We start from the raw sequence: 21,689 nt of genomic DNA on the forward strand, positions 1-21,689 counted from the left end.
AATTTTTGTAATTTTGTAATTTTGTAATTTTTTTAATTTTGTAATTTTGTAATTTTAATTTTAATTTTGTAATTTTGTAATTTTGTAATTTTGTAATTTTTGTAATTTTGTAATTTTGTAATTTTGTGTAATTTTTGTAATTTTTGTAATTTTTGTAATTTTGTAATTTTTGTAATTTTTGTAATTTTTAATTTTTGTAATTTTGTAATTTTGTAATTTTTGTAATTTTGTAATTTTGTAATTTTTGTAATTTTGTAATTTTTGTAATTTTGTAATTTTGTTGTAATTTTGTAATTTTTGTAATTTTAATTTTTGTAATTTTGTAATTTTAAATTTTTGTAATTTTGTAATTTTGTAATTTTGTAATTTTGTAATTTTAATTAATTTTGTAATTTTGTAATTTTTGTAATTTTGTAATTTTGTAATTTTTAATTTTGTAATTTTGTAATTTTGTAATTTTAATTTTGTAATTTTGTAATTTTGTAATTTTTGTAAATTTTTGTAATTTTTGTAATTTTGTAATTTTTGTAATTTTTGTAATTTTTGTAATTTTGTATTTTTGTAATTTTTGTAATTTTTGTAATTTTGTAATTTTTGTATTTTTGTAATTTTTGTAATTTTGTATTTTAATTTTGTAATTTTTGTAATTTTGTAATTTTGTAATTTTGTAATTTTGTAATTTTGTAATTTTGTAATTTTTAATTTTTGTAATTTTGTAATTTTGTAATTTTGTTTGTAATTTTGTATTTTTGTAATTTGTAATTTTTGTAATTTTGTAATTTTTGTATTTTGTAATTTTAATTTTGTAATTTTTAATTTTGTAATTTTGTAATTTTGTAATTTTTAATTTTTGTAATTTTGTAATTTTGTAATTTTGTAATTTTGTAATTTTGTAATTTTGTAATTTTTGTAATTTTGTAATTTTGTAATTTTTGTAATTTTGTAATTTTGTTTTTGTAATTTGTAATTTTGTAATTTTTGTAATTTTTGTAATTTTTGTAATTTTTGTAATTTTTGTAATTTTTGTAATTTTTGTAATTTTTGTAATTTTTGTAATTTTTGTAATTTTTGTAATTTTTGTAATTTTTGTAATTTTTGTAATTTTTGTAATTTTTGTAATTTTTGTAATTTTTGTAATTTTTGTAATTTTTGTAATTTTTGTAATTTTTGTAATTTTTGTAATTTTTGTAATTTTTGTAATTTTTGTAATTTTTGTAATTTTTGTAATTTTTGTAATTTTTGTAATTTTTGTAATTTTGTTTTTGTAATTTTGTAATTTTGTAATTTTTGTAATTTTTGTAATTTTGTAATTTTTGTAATTTTTGTAATTTTTGTAATTTTTGTAATTTTGTAATTTTGTAATTTTGTAATTTTTGTAATTTTTGTAATTTTTGTAATTTTGTAATTTTTGTAATTTTGTAATTTTGTAATTTTTGTAATTTTTGTAATTTTGTAATTTTTGTAATTTTGTAATTTTGTAATTTTGTAATTTTTGTAATTTTTGTAATTTTGTAATTTTTGTAATTTTTGTAATTTTGTAATTTTGTAATTTTTGTAATTTTTGTAATTTTTGTAATTTTTGTAATTTTTGTAATTTTTGTAATTTTTGTAATTTTTGTAATTTTTGTAATTTTTGTAATTTTTGTAATTTTTGTAATTTTTGTAATTTTTGTAATTTTTGTAATTTTTGTAATTTTTGTAATTTTTGTAATTTTTGTAATTTTTGTAATTTTTGTAATTTTTGTAATTTTTGTAATTTTTGTAATTTTTGTAATTTTTGTAATTTTTGTAATTTTTGTAATTTTTGTAATTTTTGTAATTTTTGTAATTTTGTTTTTGTATTTTTGTATTTTTGTATTTTTGTAATTTTTGTAATTTTTGTAATTTTTGTAATTTTTGTAATTTTTGTAATTTTTGTAATTTTTGTAATTTTTGTAATTTTTGTAATTTTTGTAATTTTTGTAATTTTTGTTTTTGTAATTTTTGTAATTTTTGTAATTTTTGTAATTTTTGTAATTTTTGTAATTTTTGTAATTTTTGTAATTTTTGTAATTTTTGTAATTTTTGTAATTTTTGTAATTTTTGTAATTTTTGTAATTTTTGTAATTTTTGTAATTTTTGTAATTTTTGTAATTTTTGTAATTTTTGTAATTTTTGTAATTTTTGTAATTTTTGTAATTTTTGTAATTTTGTAATTTTTGTAATTTTGTAATTTTGTAATTTTGTAATTTTTGTAATTTTTGTAATTTTTGTAATTTTGTAATTTTTGTAATTTTTGTAATTTTTGTAATTTTTGTAATTTTTGTAATTTTTGTAATTTTTGTAATTTTTGTAATTTTTGTAATTTTTGTAATTTTTGTAATTTTTGCAATTTTTGTAATTTTTGTAATTTTTGCAAGTTTTGTAATTTTTGTAATTTTTGTAATTTTTGTAATTTTTGTAATTTTTGTAATTTTTGTAATTTTTGTAATTTTTGTAATTTTTGTAATTTTTGTAATTTTTGTAATTTTTGAAAATTTTGTAATTTTTGTAATTTTTGAAATTTTTAATTTTTGTAATTTAATATTCTAAAAAATAAAACAGCTACAAAAAGCTTAAAGCTCAAAAATAGCTATGAAACTGTTCATAATTTAAAAAAAAACATCTAAAAATTCATAAAAATAATTGAAAAAATCCAGCTGATGTTTGAGAAGATTTTAAATTAGGGAAAGACATTAACTTTGAATAAATCACAGTTATTTAGTAAGTATTTTACAAAATTTTACTAAAATCAACTTCAAAGCATTTTCAAAAGAAACTAATATTTTGGAGAAATTGAGAGAAAATGTAGCTCATACTATATAATACAGAAAAGTCTTAAGTGGCGAAAGAACTTATATGATATGATTTTGAAATTGCATGAAGCAAAGCAAATAAGTTACAACTCATCAACAGTACATATGTTAAGCTAGCGGTTGATGAGTTGATAAACTTTGTTTAAGCAATATTCAAATGTATTTTTTTCTGAAAGAATAGAAAGAATTTTTCAAATTATCAATTATCACCCTCCAATTGCAAAGTTTTATTAAACAAAAAAACTTACTTTTAAAGTTGCCTCCAAAGTTAAAATTTGAAAACTTGAAAATGTTTCGAATTCGTATTGCTTAAAATGTAATTTTTGAAAATAGTATATGGACATTGCATACGTCTTTTATGCAATATATTAAAAAAGGGCAAACCTCAAAGAATATAACAAAGGTTTTGTACTAAAAAAATATCCAGATTCCTATGTTACTTCAAATTCCAACATTCTTTGTTTATATAAAATTTCAATAAACTTCAAATGAAGGATTTTGCTAAATCCAGATTAGGTTTGCAAATTTTTGTATTGGGGTACATGATGATCGTATCAAATGAAAATTGAATTGATCTAACAGTGACAGAGATAAAATTTCAAAATCTACACTTATGAGCTATTACATAATAGTTTGCATAAATTAAAATCACTTTTCAAGTCGAAGTGACTCAAAAAGTAAAATCTGTTATGAAAAGCTGTCAGCCCAATCTCTTACAAGTTGTTTCGCCCATGCTGTCTGCAACTCGTAATCACCGATATGTACATGCTAGTCGATCAGGCAATATCAATCGTCAACATCGTCTATGCGTGTAAGGAAATGGTGTCCAAACGCGAAACTCCACTCTGTCTATCTGCACCCAGCGATCTCGTAACATTTCGCGACTTTCTCGCGCAATGGAGTTGAAATTTTCCACGTTCGTAGATTTTCTTGATTGTTGGCAATCGATTGACAATCTTTGATCAAGTTGACTTGGCGTTCGTGTTTTGATTTAGTTAAAAGTAACTAAAATAAGACTTCAATCTGAACTATTTTAGACCAAATTTAAAGTCTTCAAAACTCACCTTCGCGAGCTTCCAACTTGGAAGCTCAAGTTTTGTTTTTCATTCTGCGGCAATTGATTTCACGGTCATTTAGCAGCGAGTGGTTTAATCCAATTTTCAGACTCCATCGCGCCACCACCAGCTTCGCGTAGACGACTAAACCTAATTGAACCCGCGCGCATGGTCTTCCTCTCACCGCAGTAGAACTAACCAGTAACCAGCCAGCCGGCGAATTACGCACTCACAGGCTATGATCAAGTCATTTGCCGGCGATTTTGAGCCCCAATCCAAAATTAATCGAATTGGTTGCGGCGTGCTCTGGTCTGACTTTGAAGAGATGGATGGGTTTATCACAAAAATTGAAAGGTCATGTTGGACACGGTTCGAAGGGTTTTTCACGAAGGTGTTTTTTGAAATGGCTAAGGTGAACGACAAATTGACATGGTTGAGAAATTTGAAGATTCAAGGTTAGGGAACTTCCTCCCAAGCATTGAACTCAAAAGTCATCGTTTAACGACCTCCCCAAATTCTCCACACAAAGTCCAACATCATGTTTGCATGTTTACATATCTGTTCAGCAGCAAAGTTTTCAGGTAAACAAGCCCTCACTGCTGACATCGTCTTCGGCGTCACCATCCAAGATCTGGTGTAAAACCAGACTTAACGGTACTGAAGCCGACGCACCGCAAGTCTTCATCAAACTGATGGAATCGTTTATGCCTCGTAGTCAAAACACGTACAGCACGGGCCAAAGAACCGGTAAGGCGTGGAAAAATCGGTGTTGTGATCGAGATTGAAGGAGAGAAAAAATCTGGAATGCAATGTGTTAATATTTGCCCAACTGGAGCAGACTGGAGAAATGGCAGTCAGGTGGCTTAGAACAGGTGGTCTTGGGTTAGGCTTAGCCTTAATACCTGGTTTGATTGATCAGATCGGAAACATTACTACCGCAATCGGTAACTACTTCTAACCTAGATTAACTTACCAGTTTCAATGTGTTCTGAAAGTAAAGGAAAAATAATAAAAGTTAGATACCAATTCAAATATTTCCGATTAAAATAACAATCTATTAACTCATCCAACATCTCTCCTAATGATCCTTAACATGAAAGCTTGCGCAACTAAATGCCCCCCTTCGAACGATTAGTCAAAGTCGCACTCAACAACTCTGTTTCAGCTCGATTGTGCAACTCATGCTCCAAAAGGCAAAAAGGCGCCATTAATCCTGGCTGAAATTATCTGTATGACATTAGACCTGTCAGAGCTCTGACTTTCGCTCGTAATTTCGACCAATCCATTCATTAGCATCACGCAAATGCCCTCGGAAAGGGGCTCACACGTGCTGAAGGGGATTTGATCGTTAGTGACAGTGACTAGTCCTGACCGCCGCCGTGGCCTTGTGTGGTCGAGCAGGGATGAATGCGAAGAAAGGTTGTGATTAAACGACTCAACTTTCATCTAATAGAGAAGCCTTTTTTTTTGCTCTGGCAAGATTGTTTACAGCACGTAAAGTGATAGGGGATGCAGAGATTTCAGTACTTTTAAATTTGGTTAAACTCTCTACTGCTCTTTTTTTTGCACCATGAAATACTTTACTTCTCAAATTTTATGTTTTTCTTCGTTATTTTTTAGATACTTTTCTATGTGTTTATCTTTTTTCAATTTAAAAGTTACAGTTTTCAATTGGTTGCAATTATCCCATTTTACAACCTTCATTCATTATATTTTGCTTTTTAGTGTTTAACATATTTTACAAGTCACTTCCCGCATAAAAAAAGTACCATATAAAAACTTTTTTTCATATGGTAATTGAACTTTAAACTATATTGTTACTACCATTTCCAAAAATGTTTGACTACTATTTTAAAAATGGTATTTATATGGTTGGCATGAATTTTTACTATCTCACAAATGGTTTAACCATCTGGCATAAGGGTGGTTAGCAATGGTTACTTTAAAAAACTCAGTACTATGATCGTCAAAAAACTGTTTGTTGTATGGTAAATAAATGGTTTAAGTACTATTTGGCAAAAAGTAACCTTAAATCAAACAGTTCACAAATAGTTTAATATAGTTAAATTTTAATTTTGGGAAATTGAAAAACGATTTCACAAATAGTTACCATTTCTCAAAGTGTCATTGTATATGGTAATCAAATGGTAATTTTTTATCCGGGTTTTTAACTGTTTTCCTGCTTTGATTTGTTTTAATCATCGCAAAAAATGGCAGTTTGAGATACTACAACAATTACTGCATACTTTATTTGACATTACAAGTAAGGGATATTAGTTAAAAACACGGCCATTGTTAAAACTATTTTCAAAACATTGGTAAAGACACTATGTTAAATCATCAAATCAAAAGCTTTCTAACAATTCCAAGGTTCATTGTCCCAATGTTTTTTTTTTAGATTTAAAAATGCTTTTAAAAATATATTATTGGGTCTTAGATGTTAAGGAATTACTATTAAGCGACATTTGAAATTTTTTAAATCTTAAATCCTTTGTGTTAAGGATTTTTTTAAATCTTTTTTTTTATTTTGATTAATTAACATTTCCAAAAATGGAGGTTTAAACATTCGATGAAACAAAATTTAAATATATGATTTTAAAAAAAAAAATACAAATACATCCATAACACAATGTATGGTTTCCTCACTGAGATAAGGCTATCAAAACACTTGAAAAATTAGTTGGACCTTTTTTTTATTGATTAAAAATCAAATTCAAATTATCTCCAGACAGGGATGAAGTTTGACCGTACTGTTCTCTTATGATTCGTCTTGAGGTCCCTTACGTCCATATTTTAATTTATCAATTTTTGAGTTCCGTAAAACGGGGTGACTTTGAAAGGTTTTAGATTTCTCCGCAAAACGAAGAATAAAATAAAAAATAAAATCAAAAAATTAAAGAGTACAAATTAAATACGGATGTAATGCTATGGAATCAAACTGATTATTGAAGAGAAGTGTTCAAAGTACTGAAAGAAGAAGATTTTTTTTATTTTGAAAAGTTTAAATAGTTAGTTAACTATAATTAAGAAAATGTTGACGAATAGTATTATTTTAATATTCTCAAATTGTCATGATTTTCTCAATGAACATGATTTCGAATCAGAAAACTGAATGCATTTTAAGATTCTTTGGACAATTTTTGAAAAATTTTGGTAAAGTTTGTAAATTTCAATTTATATGTCTTTTTGAGTTCAGTTTATAATGCAATATAAATCGATTATATTATGAACAAGTTTATTTTAACAAATTTCAGGTATTTAAAAAAAATACCTGAAATTTATATGTATTTTGTTAAAAAGCTTATAAACTTAGTTAACTAAATATAAACATTGATTTTTTTTTCTTAAAAACTAAATATCACCCACCTTAGCCATGGTAAATTTGACATAGAAATAAAATTTGAAAACCTTAAATCTGATTTTGACGAGATAAACTATGACTATCAAAGTCATCAAAGTAAAATTAGAATTTTCAACGTAGCTATTTTTTAAAGCATTATTAAAAAAACTTTTTTTCAAAGAACATTGTGTGGCCTACCCCAGTACATGTTTTGAAAATGATAATCTTGAGAAAAACCTTAACAGTTAAATTGAAATCCTATCAATGTTACCCCGGTTTACGGTACTTAAAAAGTTCTGTTAAAAAACGATTTTAAGAAATGTCTGGAAGATTGTAAAGATTTTTTTTTGTATTCAAAGGTATTTTAAAAAACCTATTACATTGGTCGGACGATTTTAAAAACGATTAGTATCTTGTTTTATCTGTAGTATAGCAAGAGGATAAATTGTTAGCTGGTGTAAATAGGAACATATAAGATAAATGGGGAAGGTTGGAAGGTTAGAACAATTATGCTTAGAAACACAAAAAAGAACAATAAGAGCGAGTCCCATTTTTTGGTGATAATTTTATCAAATTCGTACTAAACCGTCTCAGTTGAAATATACTGTGGTCATGGCCAAGTCCTGCTAAGACGGGGGTTCAAACAAACACATAAAAATACAAATGCATAATTTTGTCAAATTCGTGTTCCTGAGTCAATTTCACAATAGAAACATGCATAAAAGGTTTATTTTCATCCATGTATACCCCTTAAAAATGAAAATAAAAATAAAATTAAAAAAAGAAACAAAAAAAGGTTAAGTATAAAGATAAGAGTAGGTAAAAAAACGAAACTATTGGCACTACGCCCCCCGGGGCATGGCCTTCCTCTAACGTGGGATTTCTGCTCCAGCGCCTCTGACGAGACAGGAGAAACCGGGACCGACGTTTTACTTCACCATCCGATAGAAGCTCAGTGGATAAGGCGGGAATCGAACCCGCGTCTCATAGCATCATCGGGATCGGCAGCCGAAGCCGCTACCCCTGCGCCACGAGACCCAAGAGTAGGTAGAATTAGCCAAATACTATTAGAAACACACAATAACTGAACAAGATGAATGCAAAAAAACTTAAGATTAAATAAACAAACAAAATTAAACAGAAGATGTATAGTTTTTCGTACATCCACAAATGCTCCAAAATTAGTGAAAATTTTATTTGATAATTTCTCAGCGATGAACATTTAAAATTCTGTTAAATAAAAAAAATATAATGAATTTCTCAAAAATTTGGAATATTTTCGGAATGGATGCACTAGAAAAAATAGTTTATTTATAATTCATGTTTCTTTTGCTTTTTTTGAGTAATAGAAATGAACAAAATGTTGATAAAATGCAATAACTGCAAAAATTGCTCTAGCAATTGCAACAAGTGGAGTAATGAAACTGTCGTCAACTTTTGAGTGTATTAAATGACTAAAAACCCACCTCACAGCAATGAATAGAAAGTAAGATGCCACATTCCATTTTTTTTTCTCTACCAAATGTCGTTTTACTGCTGTTGTTATTTTAGTTTTTTCCACCGCAGCAAAAATGCTCAATTCCATTTAATTATCTCAAGCTTGGTGGCGTTTGCATGATCACTTCATGCACACTCTCATGTTGGTCGGTTAATGCGAGACTCATCTTCATTTGCAGTGTGCGCGCAGCATAAATCTCGACACCGACGCCGCCATCGCGCAGTCATTTTCCGACACATCAACATTCAAACGCAATTATCAACAATTCCCATATAAAACGCACGTTGAATTGTTGAAAGGTTTTGCGGTTTGACGGAAGTTACCGTGAACTTGGGTACGTTTGAAATCAAACTTGGCAAATTTTGAAGTTTCGTCAGATTTTTCAAAAAAAAAAATTATTGAAAAACATATCTTGAAAATTAAAAACTTTTGTTTAAATCAAGCAAAATTCTACAGTTAATCCACCGGGGAAAACTCACTGAGCGACAACAGAGCGAGAGAGTGTAATTTTCCACGTGACGCGCGGGCAGCATAATTTTCCATTTTGTTCACATTCTCCACTGCAGGTAGTGAGTGATGAGTGGCACATAATTCCGCAGCATAATTCCGAAACGATAAGTGCGCTCTGCTCACTCATGTGTGTGCGCGACATGACGTTGAAGTGAAGGCCAATTTCGTGGACGTGATGTGACGCGTCGCGACGCACGGTGTTATTATCGCATCTCGCATGCTGCGATTTAGTTTGAGGTACTATAGTATAGTAGAGTGGTGGTGGTGAAGTGCGTGCCGGTTCAAGTGACGACATAATAGTAATGCATGCTGTGGCGGCGGCGGTGGCGGCATTTGATGATGGGAAAAGTTGAATGGTGCTGGAAATGGCTCGATGCATACAAATTAGTTTCCTTTTAATTTCGCTGGAAAATAGTGCATTGACATTGTGAGGGGGATTATGTAAGAGAGCGGGTAAATCAAGTTAGCATAGCATAGCATAGCATTGGTGTCTACCCGTAGCTGCTACTTCGTTATTGACCAGAACCCCCAAACATTGCTCCGTGGACCACAGATGAAAAGTAGGAACCAATCATCACCCCTTCGCAATTTTCAAAGGTCCCTATCGTGCTGATCAATACCGACGCCGGCCACGACCAGTGGTAAGACACGGGGAAGTGGATGGGAATGTTAGCCAATACTTGAGTGATGGGACCGCCAAATCGACTGCGTCTCCGACAAAGTATCACATGAGTTTTGAGGGGTTAGTAAGATGGGTATGAGGTCAGGATTCACTGTGGTAGGTGATGCGACCATGAGCAATTTGTTTATCGGTTGAAATTTTAAAAATCTTAGGCAGCCGGCTGCGGAAAGATACCTATCTAGGGATTTAAAAATAGTATTAATTCGACCGCGATTCTCCAGAAATTCTCCGTCGGCGTGCCTTCCGATCAACGGTGATATCATAAGCCTTAAAACATATCCGTCGACGTGCCTTCCGATCCTCGATGATTTGGAAAGGACTTAATCCAGCAATACGACTTGCTTGTCTCAAAAAACAAAAATCGGATCGTTTCTATCGAAAACTATATAAAGAGAACAAAAATAAAATTCATCGGCCAACGAACGCGCGAACAAAAAATAAATGAAAAAAAAAGAAGAAGAAGAAATCCAATCACCCCATGTACACAAATAGCGACACAAAAGAGACGGAAAATAAAACAAAAAAAAACAGGACTGCGCGTCCACACAGGCACCGCACTACTGATGCCATTATTTAATTATAATGACCAATCACCCCATGCACTCGAACAGCGACACAAAAGAGACGGAAAATAACACGAAAAAACAGGACTGAGCGTCCACACAGGCACCGCACTACTCTGTAAGAGAGCGGGTAAATCAAGTTCAAATAAAACACAGAGGCATTGCTTATATTTCTTTTTAAATAAAATACTTTTAAATGTTGATTTTTTGCCCCCTCTAGATCAACACCTTTCTTCCAGATTTTTATCAACTGATCACGAAGGCTAAGCACTTATGAAGTTTTGTATTTACGATATTTAGTATACTCTTTTTTGAGATTTCAGCCAACCGAATTATTTGCATTTTTTAATCTGGATGAAACTTCTTGGGTGCCTTCCGTATGCCCAAAGAAGTCATTTTGCATAACCAGTTTGTCCATACAAATTTGGCAGCTGTCCATACAAAAATGATGTATGAAAATTTAAGAATCTGTATTTTTCGAAGGAATTTTTTCATCGATTTGGTGTCTTCGGCAAAGTTGTAGGTATGGATACGAAATACACTGGAAAAAATGATGCACGGTAATAAAAATTTTGATGATTTTTGATTTTGCTTTTTGTCACTAAAACTTGATTTGCAAAAAAAAAACTTTTTTTATTTTTGTTTTCATTTTTTTGATATGTTTTTAGGGGACATAAAATGCCAACTTTTCAGAAATTTGCAGAATGGCCAAAAAATCTTTGACCGAGTCATGAATTTTTGAATCAATACATATTTTTTTTCAAAAAATCGAAATATTGATCGCAAAAATCATGTAACTTAATTTTTCGATTTAAAATCAAATTTGCAATCAAAAAGTAATTTAGTAGAATTTTGATAAAGAACACCGTTTTCAAGTTAAAGCCATTTTTAAGTTTTTTTAAATAGTCGCAGTTTTTCATTTTTTAAATTAGTTTCCATGTTTGCCCACCTTTGAAAACAATATTTTTGAAATGCTGTGAAAATTCTCTATATTTTGCTTTTTCGAACTTTGTTGATACGACCCTTAATTGCTAAGATATTGCAATGCAAGTGTTTAAAAACAGGAAAATTAATGTTTCCTAAGTCGCACCCAAACAACCCACCGTTTTCTCAGCAAATAATGGTCTGATTTACAGTGTTAAAACATGAAACATCCAAAAAAATTTCCGATCTTTTCGAAAAAAATATTTTCAAAATTTTTAAACCAAGACTAATATTTTAAAAAAGCGTAATATTGAATATTCATATTTTTAAACATGTGCAAACATGTGCATTAAAAAACTTGAAAACGAAGCCTCTTATCAAAATTTCACTACAGTACTTTTTGATTGCAAATTTCATTTCATTTCAAAAAATGAAGTTGAAAAATTTTTGCGAGCAATATTTCAATTTTTTGAAAAAACAGTATCGATTAAAAATTTATGATTCGCTCAAAGATTTTTTTTACCACAACCTGAAAATTTCTGAAAAGCTGGCATTCCCTAAAACATATCAAAAAATAAAAAAATGTTTTGAATAAAAAATCATCAAAATTATTTTTACCTTGTATCATATTTTTTTCAGTGTAGTCCGTATCCATACCTACAACTTTGCCGAAGACACCAAATCACGGTGGGTAAGAAGGGGATTATAATGTAACTTGCTTGCACCTCGGAAATTCTTTCTGTAGGTTTTTGGGGGGACTATTCCGAGTCAGAAAAATCAACTCCCAAAATATTCTGTCGGTGAAAACTGAATTTATCTCGGTTTGAAGTTAAAAAACCTAAAAACTCAAAAATACGTCTAAAAACTCGGTCTATCTCTGGACAAAGATGTACATTTGCATCTAGATATCAATTTTCAGTTCACAAAATATATTCCCGACAGAGTACTGGTAATTCAGAGGTGACAGTTTATTTACCAGAGCAAATTGATTTTTTGAGAAATAACATTATTTTACACCTCCTGATGACGCTGGGACTCAAGTAACGGATCGATTTAAGATGTATTCTGTCGAGAAAATATTTTGTGAACTAAAAATTGATGTCTAGATGAAAATGTACAACTTTGTCCAGAGCCAAGTTTTAGATGTATTTTTGAGTTTAAAAAAAATCATTTGCCTGTTTTTTTTTAAATAATCTTCATTGATGCCTATAACTTTGCCGAAGAGATGTCGATTATTCAGGTTAATTTTTTGTGTGTGCTTTTGTATCGCTATTTGTATGGGGTGAGTGCGTAATTTGTAAAGGTGGTGTAAAAAATATTCGGAGTGAAAAGTGATTTTTTTGTGTGTTTTTGGTCATAAATTGTGAGTCTCCTAATTTATTGTTTTGTGATTTTCAAAGCCCTTCCTATATCATCGTTGATCGGAAGGCACGGCGTCGGGTGGATTGTGTTTAAATTTTTCGAGGTTTTATTTATTTGCGGTGAAAAGGCCATTTCTATATAATGATCGAAAGACGCACTGACAATTTGGATCGTCGAGTTAATAGTGGAGCAAAATAACTGTGTGTGAGTGATTGTGTGTGCTAACCAGAAAGACCTTCCCATAGCACCGTTGCTCGGAAGGCTCGCCGACGGGTCTGTTATGAAAGTCCTCCCCATAGCGCCGTAGCTCGGGAGGCATCGAAAAGCCAATACCTTATCCTACTAACCCAAAAAATATTAATCACGTGATGCTTGAAGGAGATGCTGTGGATTCAACGGTCTCAAGCGGTATCAACAAGTATATAGCGAAAAACTATGTGCTTGATGAGTCTGCAACTTCAACTATCGAACTAACATTCCTCCCTTTCGTTGAACTGCAGGCTTCTTGGGAGGGCGCCGGTATTGACTAATAAAGTAGGGGTCTTCAGAGGTTAAACAGTGAACGGATGGTTGGCTCCCACTGATCATTTTTGATTCATTGTTTAACTTCAGCTGATCTGTCAATAACGGAGTAGCAGCTCATTGGCAGTCAACCATGCTCATGCTCATGCTCATGCTCGATGCCTAAAACTTTGCCGAAGACTAAATCGCTCAAAAAATTCCTTAAAAAGTTACAGATTGTCGAACAAAATGGCTAAATAAAATCCATTTCCATTGTTTCATTGTTCCATTGTTCAATAAATTCGAAGATTTTTTTTTTTTTATAAAAATAGTTGTCGCTCTAGTTATGTTCAGTTTTTTTCCATTCCTGGAAAAAAATATTTAAAGTATTTATTTAATATTTTTAAAAATGTCACAATATGTTTTTCTGTAAAGATATGATTTTTTTAGAAAAAAAATTGTCTATCCAGTGATTTTTTATTCCATTGCTGGAAAAATAACAAAAAACATTTTTAAAAATGTTACAATATTCTTTTCTGTACAGATACGTTGTTGTTATTGTTAATTCAACATCTTAAAAAAAATTAAAAAAAGAACAGTGAATAAAAAAACTGAAATACACTTCATATTAACAACAAGAATTAATAGTGCTTAACAAATGAAAAAGACAATAACTAAAAATAAAACATGCTTTTCGAACACTATCCTCCAAGAAAACAAATTAAATTTCATGTCTTGACCATAATTGAGGGGCGTGTCCTCTCGGCATGCACCCACCAAGGTGCATCGATCGACCGGAGATGAATTATGATGGTGTTCAATTAAATTTAACCCCAAGCCATCTCACCTGGGGGATAGCAACTCCACTATCTTGTCCTATCACAAAATAATAACAGCCACAAGAGCCGATTCATACAACAATGTACGCAGCTCATAGTGCATATTGTAGTCAGGTCATAAAAAAGTGCGTGTCCAATTTTTATCTCAATCGGATATCGCATGACTAGCTACTACTACCGGAGAAGGTCACCGCCAGAAGCTTTCCCCAGCTGCAGATCCGAACCCACAAAAAAGCTCTCTTTTTTCCGAGAAAACAAAAACAAACACTAAAATCTTATCTTGGTTGATTAGCCCAACCAAACCGACCAAGCCCTGCAGCCAATTTCACCTCGTAAAAGGCCCTCGGACAATCTGCCAACTGGTGGCACAGAGTTGCGCTTTTTTTTCGGGGGCTTGAGCACTTTAATCTGGCACTCTTTTCTAGCATTGTGATCCCGACTATGATACCGAGTTCCGGCTGGGCTTTCACGTGTGTGTGTGTGTGACACTGGAGATTAATTTGCTTGCCCTCGGAAGATTGAGGCGTACAACAATGTGTACAATGTGCGCCATGTTTGAATGACTATGGGGGTGGATAGAAAGTGGCAAACGGATCAAATCATGCCCACAAGAAAGAGAGACGTTTTAGGTTTCTTCCGGCAGATTTGAATTGTGTTCGGTCCAGCAGGAGGAGGAGAAGGTTGATTGCCTCAAGTGCACTCAATCACGGGCATGTGAGCACTTGATTATACATGGGGAATTTGCCTGTAATTATGAAGGTATGAGATATGAAAAATATCTGAAATTCGACACGGTAACAATAAAAATGAAAAATTTTAGGGTGTTATCAACCTTGGATTATCCCAAAATAAACATTCAATTTTATGCCACCTTTTTGACAAAACAATCCACATTATGTGCCCCTCACACCGCCAGCTGTCTGGGGAGGGCGTTCCATGGCGCAAAGCGTGGTGCTTGATTATTTCTACCCGTTCAAGCCAAGAATAGAGAGCGTCAAGATTCGAAGCGCCATAATCATATTGTTTGTCTATATTTGGAGCAAAGCTTCGACGTGTCTTTATTATGCATTTAGGGTAAAGGAATATTTTTAGGACTTATACACATTTTCACTCAAAATTTCGATTGCAGAAAATTGGATTCTTATGATTTTGAAAAAGTTCTTCAAAAAAGCCCAAACAAAGGACACTTCTATAAAACCGTCCCAAGACGACATGCTCCAACCTTGACTTTCCTCTCCTGACGTTAACATCCAGTCGACCAGCGTCAGGTAACCGTCATGTTTCGTTTAAAGGGATTGGCCGCACCTTGCCACGCTTGATCCCGGGGTCTCAAAATCACTTCGTCGACATGACAATGCCCACGAGGGGAGGGCTAGTGATGCCCATATTGGCCACGTTGTTGTCGCCACCGCCGCGGAATGCAGTGCAAATATGAAACGCCGCCGCCGGAGTGAAACGAAAGTGCAAAAGTGTCAAGGATTTTATGCGATTATTGCTGAGCGTAAGCTCGATCGCACGGATCGACAACTATGTTGTGCTGCAGCTCGGTAGATATCGTGGGCTGACTTTAATTGGATTTTGCAAGATGACAGATAAAGGAGTCACAGGTCGAGATTTTGCGATCAACTAGAGTGGTGTATAATTGAAATTCTTAAGGTTCTTAAATATTCTTAAATTTTATTGAAAGTAGGAATTAAAAATTTCAGCCATTCAGCTAAACGCTAAAACGTTCCGCTACTATCTTCAAAACCGATAAATCTAACCAGCATGACATTTCGCACATTTCCTCAAACCGGAAAAGGACGATAAAACAAATTTCATCGTGCGCCATCCGTAAAATCCAACCACAAGAAGCAGCATTACCCGTCCCAGCTCAGCCGCCGAAGGGGCGGAGCGGATCTAAAGTGCAAAGTGTGTAAATTTATCGCCGTGACGTGGAAATTGCTATCCAAACCGGGTGTCCGGAACATACACGTGATCATGCGCACGAGATTGGTACGTTGATGAAAATGACCACCCATTGCTCAAAACGCAAGATCGTAGAAATGCGTCACCCTTACGGTGAAAGGATTGCTTCTGGGGAAAAGGTTTAGTGTAGAGATTGCTTCTACTAAGCAAGTTTAGACCAACAGGATTTTTATTTTGAAATTTGTAGAGTTACGCTGTATTAAATGTTTAAACTTTCGAAATCTTCAAAATTCAAAATTTCGAAAAAAAAAATCCCATCCCGAATCTTAGGACATTTTTATGACACGCAGTGGAAGAAAATTTTATAAGTTGAACAGCCATGGCTGACTGGCTACTAAGTGTGTACTCCCATCTGCTTCCAACGAAAAGGTCGTTTGATCCGCCGTCTTTTGGATTGGTAAGCAAAATTGCTAACCACTAATCCGAAACGAATGCAGTTTAATCACCTAAAAACCAGTTAAAATGCATTTTCCCGCGTTTATAATCATATTCAGCATGTTTGAACTCCTTTGAAAACACTTTAAATTTTCATGAAATACCAATGAACAGTCCCACGAAAAGTTTTTTTTGTTTTTTTGCAAAAAAAAATCCGTCAAGACCTCGATATTTTTAAAACTAGTGATTGGAAAGCAACTGTACGCCTGTAAAATGCATTTTAAAACACTTTCTTCATCCAAATGTTGAAACCTAGGCTTGTTATTTTAACTCTTATTTTTTATATATATATGTTTTAGGGGACATAAAATGCCAACTTTTCAGAAATTTCCAGGTTGTGCAAAAAATCTTTGACTGAGTTATGCATTTTCGAATCCGAATCCACTATTTTTTCAAAAAATCGAAATATTGATTCATTTTTCGATGTAAAATCAAATTTGCAATCAAAAAGTACTCAAGTGAAATTTTCATAAAGTGCACCGCTTTTTAAAAAAGCCATATTGAGGATTTTTTAAATAGTCGCAGTTTTCCATTTTTTTAAATAAGTGCACATGTTTGCCCTTTTTTGGAAAAAAATATTTTTGAAAAGCTGAGAAAATTCTCTATATTTTGCTTTTTTGAACTTTGTTGATTAGACCTATAGTTGCTGAGATATTCCCATGCAAAGGTTTTAAAAGCAAGAAAATTGATGTTTTCTAGGTCCCACCATTTTCTTACGTTGATATCTCAGCAACTAATTGTCCGATTTTCAATGGTAAAATATGAAACATTCGTGAAATATTCCGATCATTTCAAAAAGGCGTAGTATTGAATGTTTGGCCCTCCAAACCATGATGAAACAATCTTAATTTAATTTAATTTATTAGATTAATACAAATCTCACTAAGTTATAATCATTTTTGAAAATAAGCATTTCCTAGTGAATATTTCATATAGAGTTTTAAACATTAATATTTTTTAATTTTATATTCAAAATTATTTTTATTTTTATTTTATTTTTTGATAAATTGGGAAAATAGGTTGGAAAAATACGCTAGGCTTAATAAAAACCTTGAATTCTTAGTTATATTTCATCCCTTTGACGAAAACAAAATTTCAGTTACGCGTTTTGCCTGAAAATAAAAAAAATAGCTTGAAATCTAAGTTTTTTGTAATATCTTGATTTTGCAGAATTTTTAAAATTCGTTTTTAATAGCAAACAGGAACAGGGAATTTGAAAAAATATTAAACATTTGAAGTGAGCAGAGCATTTTGCATCAAAATTTTTGTTGCACGCATTAAAGTTTCTTTAACGTTACGTGAACTATTGATATATATTTGATTTACACCCTTAAGTACTGTCTGCAAAGTTTGTCTTTTTTTTTCACCCAGAATATTGCAGGAAGGGTCGGGTAAGTTTAAACATTTTGTAATAAAAGTCATAAATTAGCTTGGTTGCTATGCATTTTTAGGCATTTTGTTGATTTTTCCTACTTTGAAAACAGATATATTTTGAATAAATGCTAAAACAAAATAACACAAAAAAATCCCAAAAAAGATAAAAAAAACTGAAGTCTAGTTTTGAATTTTCACTATTTCTATTCCATTTCCTTTGCAATTTTAGTAAGTTTTTGTAATTTTTTCTAACTTTTGGTAATTCCTAATAATTGTTCCAAAATGGATTATGATGTAAAACACAGCTAAAAGGAACTTCAAAACTTTGTTTTTTACTGCAAAAGAACTAATTGTACCTTGAATTATACTTTACAATCAAAATACAATTATGAAAAAAATCAGCACATTGATAATATAATCCACGTAAATCTTAGAATAGTTGCTTATTTTTTATTTTTTACATCTTTTAAAATAAATTTTGCAATTTTGTTAAAGCAGAGAAATTTACGCTTCAAAAATATATTTACACCTGAACAATAAATTGAAACAGAATGTATTTTTCTAAGAGATCATAAAATTTCCAGAACAATCTGACATTGCATCCACTGAATTTATGTGATATCGGCATTTAAAAATGGAGCTAAACGTTTCAAAACTATTTTAATTCTTGATTTTTGTAGCTTAAGAACGAAAAGACCAAACATTAATATTTATTAGAAGATTTCCTCCGCTGTTTGGAGAAATACTTTCGAAAGCGAACTTGAAATGTCTATAAATAAAAAAAATGCACTTTTTCGAAATGTATGGTATGGCAAGGCCGTTGCAAATATTTTCTGGAGTTTATGTCGCTCGGGTTTGGCCGATGGCAAGAATTGCAGACCATGCAATCAACATTTATATAGAAAAAAGTGCTTTAGTGCAGTTTTTTTATCAGTAGTTTAAATAAAATCCTGACACCGTCAACTGGGGCGAATTGGGACAGTTTAACCATGTCCGAGCAATATTTTATTTTTTCCGATTGGTTTCGGATAGAACAGACTCACCCCAACAAAATGTGTACACCCATGTCAAAATTTTAAACCTTTAAATCGTCGCCATCGTGCTAACTTGTCGTACGTGCATTTTGGGCCAAATTGAGTTAAGAACGCCATTTTGTGCAGCTCACAATGCCTCATCTTTTGACCTTCACAGATCCCCAAAATTCGATTTCAATCCTGAGATATTCAACAAAAACCGAAAAAACTCCGTGCATTTTTGTCACTTTACATATGAAAGTAGTTTCAATCTTGTCGTGCTATCTTGTCACTCCATGAAAATTGATGTAAGTGCGACAAAAGACCAAAGGGATTTCAGGCCAGGAAAGTCAGGATGCGTTTGTCGCACGTACAAGCTAGACTACCGTAAACATTTGTAATTATAACTCGGGACTCCAGCAACCAACTTCAACCAAACTTTGGGACAATGCACAGAATGGTGAGCCAAACAAAACGTGTTTGTTATTGTTTACATTGCGTGTTCTCATTTTTGAATATTCAAGGTCAAACATTAAAACGCGTTTTTCTCGGAACGTCAAAATGGCGGGTGCGACAAGATAGCACGACGACGTCGAAATGCTCTAAACACTGCTGTCCCTATTCAGACTGTAGTCCCGATTCGCCCCAGATGACGGTCTTAAAGAAAACATATTTTTTGCAGTACAGTCCAGACTCGATTATCCGAAGGCCTCGAAAAAATTTCACATCGGATAATGGAATAACGAAAAAAACTGATTTTTGATTGTACAGCTTAGGTATGACCCAAAAACTACACTAAAATGCTTAAAAAAAATTTTGCAAGATGGCGGTGATGTAATAGTTAAAAAAAAGCATTTTATTTTTTAAAAGGTAATCAACAACTCAAATTTAACTAAAATGGGGTCACAGAACTAAACTTTTGTTTAAAGACAAAAAAACATGTTAAAATTAAGTTCCATACAAAACTTTGGATAATCGAAACTTCGAATAATCGAGGCTTCGGATAACCGAGTCTGGACTATATTGTACAATAAAATTTCACAAAAATTCAAAATGCTAAAAAAATCCTCCATTTACATAAGAATTTCAAAGTTTTTAAAAAATTACCCTCGATTTTTCGGATTGATTTAAAGAGGCCATTCCAAAGACTTTAATAATATTATGTCCCTTTTTTTCATGGTCAGAGGAGGGGGTATTAGAAATAAAGTTAAAAAAATGTATAAAAATTTAAACTACAACTTAAATTATTCATTTATAAAATGTAAATTAAATTTATTAATATTAAACATATTTTTGAACGAGCCATAACGTGCTAAAATTGATTATAATACAGGAAAATACAGTTTAAATTTCGATCTGGTTTTGAAAAAAGAAATTGCCCTCCGATTTTTTGGGACAATTTGGAATGGGTCCAACAGAAATATTGAAAAATATTTGCAACAGCTATTTTTTTTAACAGTCCTACTTTAATCTTTGCCAAAGATACCAAATTGCTCAGAAAATTAATTCCCAAGGTACAGATTTCCAAAAAATTACAAATGATTTTAGTATGGATGCTGCCACAATTGTATGGAGACTTGTTTGAGAAAACCAATTATGCAAACTGGCTTCTTCAGTAGAAGGAAACCTTACTGGAATGTTTTAGACAAAATAGAAATACCAGAATTTGGCCAATTTCGTGAAAAATTGCTCCCATGCAAAACTGATCCCCAAAGTGCTGAATATTTGCAGAACTGCATTTTATGCAGAAGCACCGTGACAACAGTTTTTTTTTTCAGCCCGAGCAATTTCATCGACAGTATTTTCGTTCCGTGTGGTGCGGCACTCTGTAATTATTCGGAAATAGAAAGTTTCCATAAATCTTTCGATTTTTCCTCCACCCGGTCAGTTTGGCACACATAAACGCACACACACACACACAACCCATTCGATGGATGGATTGATGGTCGATAATTTTCCTCCATCGAAACGAGCTGTGACGAGCTCGTTTACTGGCGGTTACTACTTGCACTAGGGCTCTCTAGCGATTGGGTAGTAAACGTGCTTTTTTCCATTTTTGGACTGCTAACGCCAAAAATGGGCTGGTGTTTATGGATGTTGGAGCAAATAATCGGCGCATCGAAAAACCCGCGTCAAATTGGACGTGATAACGTAATAAAACGTAATAAAGTTCAGTTTAGTTGCAGTTACAAAATGGCACATCGAAATGATGACGGCGGCGGCCGGTTGCACCACGAAATGGTTTGCCCTTGTCTGCGAAGAAAAAAAAGTGGCAGACAAAATAATGGCATTTTGAGGGGCCAAAACGTGGCCGGAATCCGTGGGGCGTTTATTTGCATACAAAGGTTGGCGTAATTTCGAAGAAGGTGCCAAGTGTTGTGTTTATTTTGGGGATGTTAAGTGGCACGTTTTTGGGAAGAATGTTTTTTGAATCATTAGCAGTGAATTTTGATTAAAAAAAATTAAGGATTTCTTCTAAACTTGGTTTATTATTTTCAAAGAAAAAAAAAGCTAGATATTTGAATTTGATGGTGAAAATTTTCTCATTAAATGTTTCGTTGACTCAACTCCCATTCAAACATCTGACTCATCAACCGGTAAGGTTCTCCCATATACAACAACATCAATTCTCAGCTCTTCCACGACCAGTGCCGGGCCATACTGTTGAGTTCCATCTGCCACCCGATACCGCACGCCGGTGGGGACCGGTCTGTTCTCGTTTCGTAATTAGTTTGTACTGAACAGTTGTTGACATTTCATCGAGTGCTCTTTCCATTGCCATCCGATATTG

General features: G+C 32.1%; 1 protein-coding gene across 1 annotated transcript in view; it reads right to left on the reverse strand.

Annotated features, from left to right (window-relative positions):
- LOC6040102 overlaps positions 1-21,689 on the reverse strand; it is a 424,546-nt gene that overhangs the window by 377,075 nt on the left and 25,782 nt on the right. The window contains exon 2 of the mRNA XM_038256474.1: positions 4,863-4,877. The gene's annotated coding sequence lies outside the window, so the exon portion shown is untranslated. The remainder of the gene's footprint in view (positions 1-4,862; positions 4,878-21,689) is intronic.

This window comes from Culex quinquefasciatus, chromosome 2 (genome assembly GCF_015732765.1).
Source record: "Culex quinquefasciatus strain JHB chromosome 2, VPISU_Cqui_1.0_pri_paternal, whole genome shotgun sequence".
Taxonomy (NCBI): Eukaryota; Metazoa; Arthropoda; class Insecta; order Diptera; family Culicidae; genus Culex; species Culex quinquefasciatus.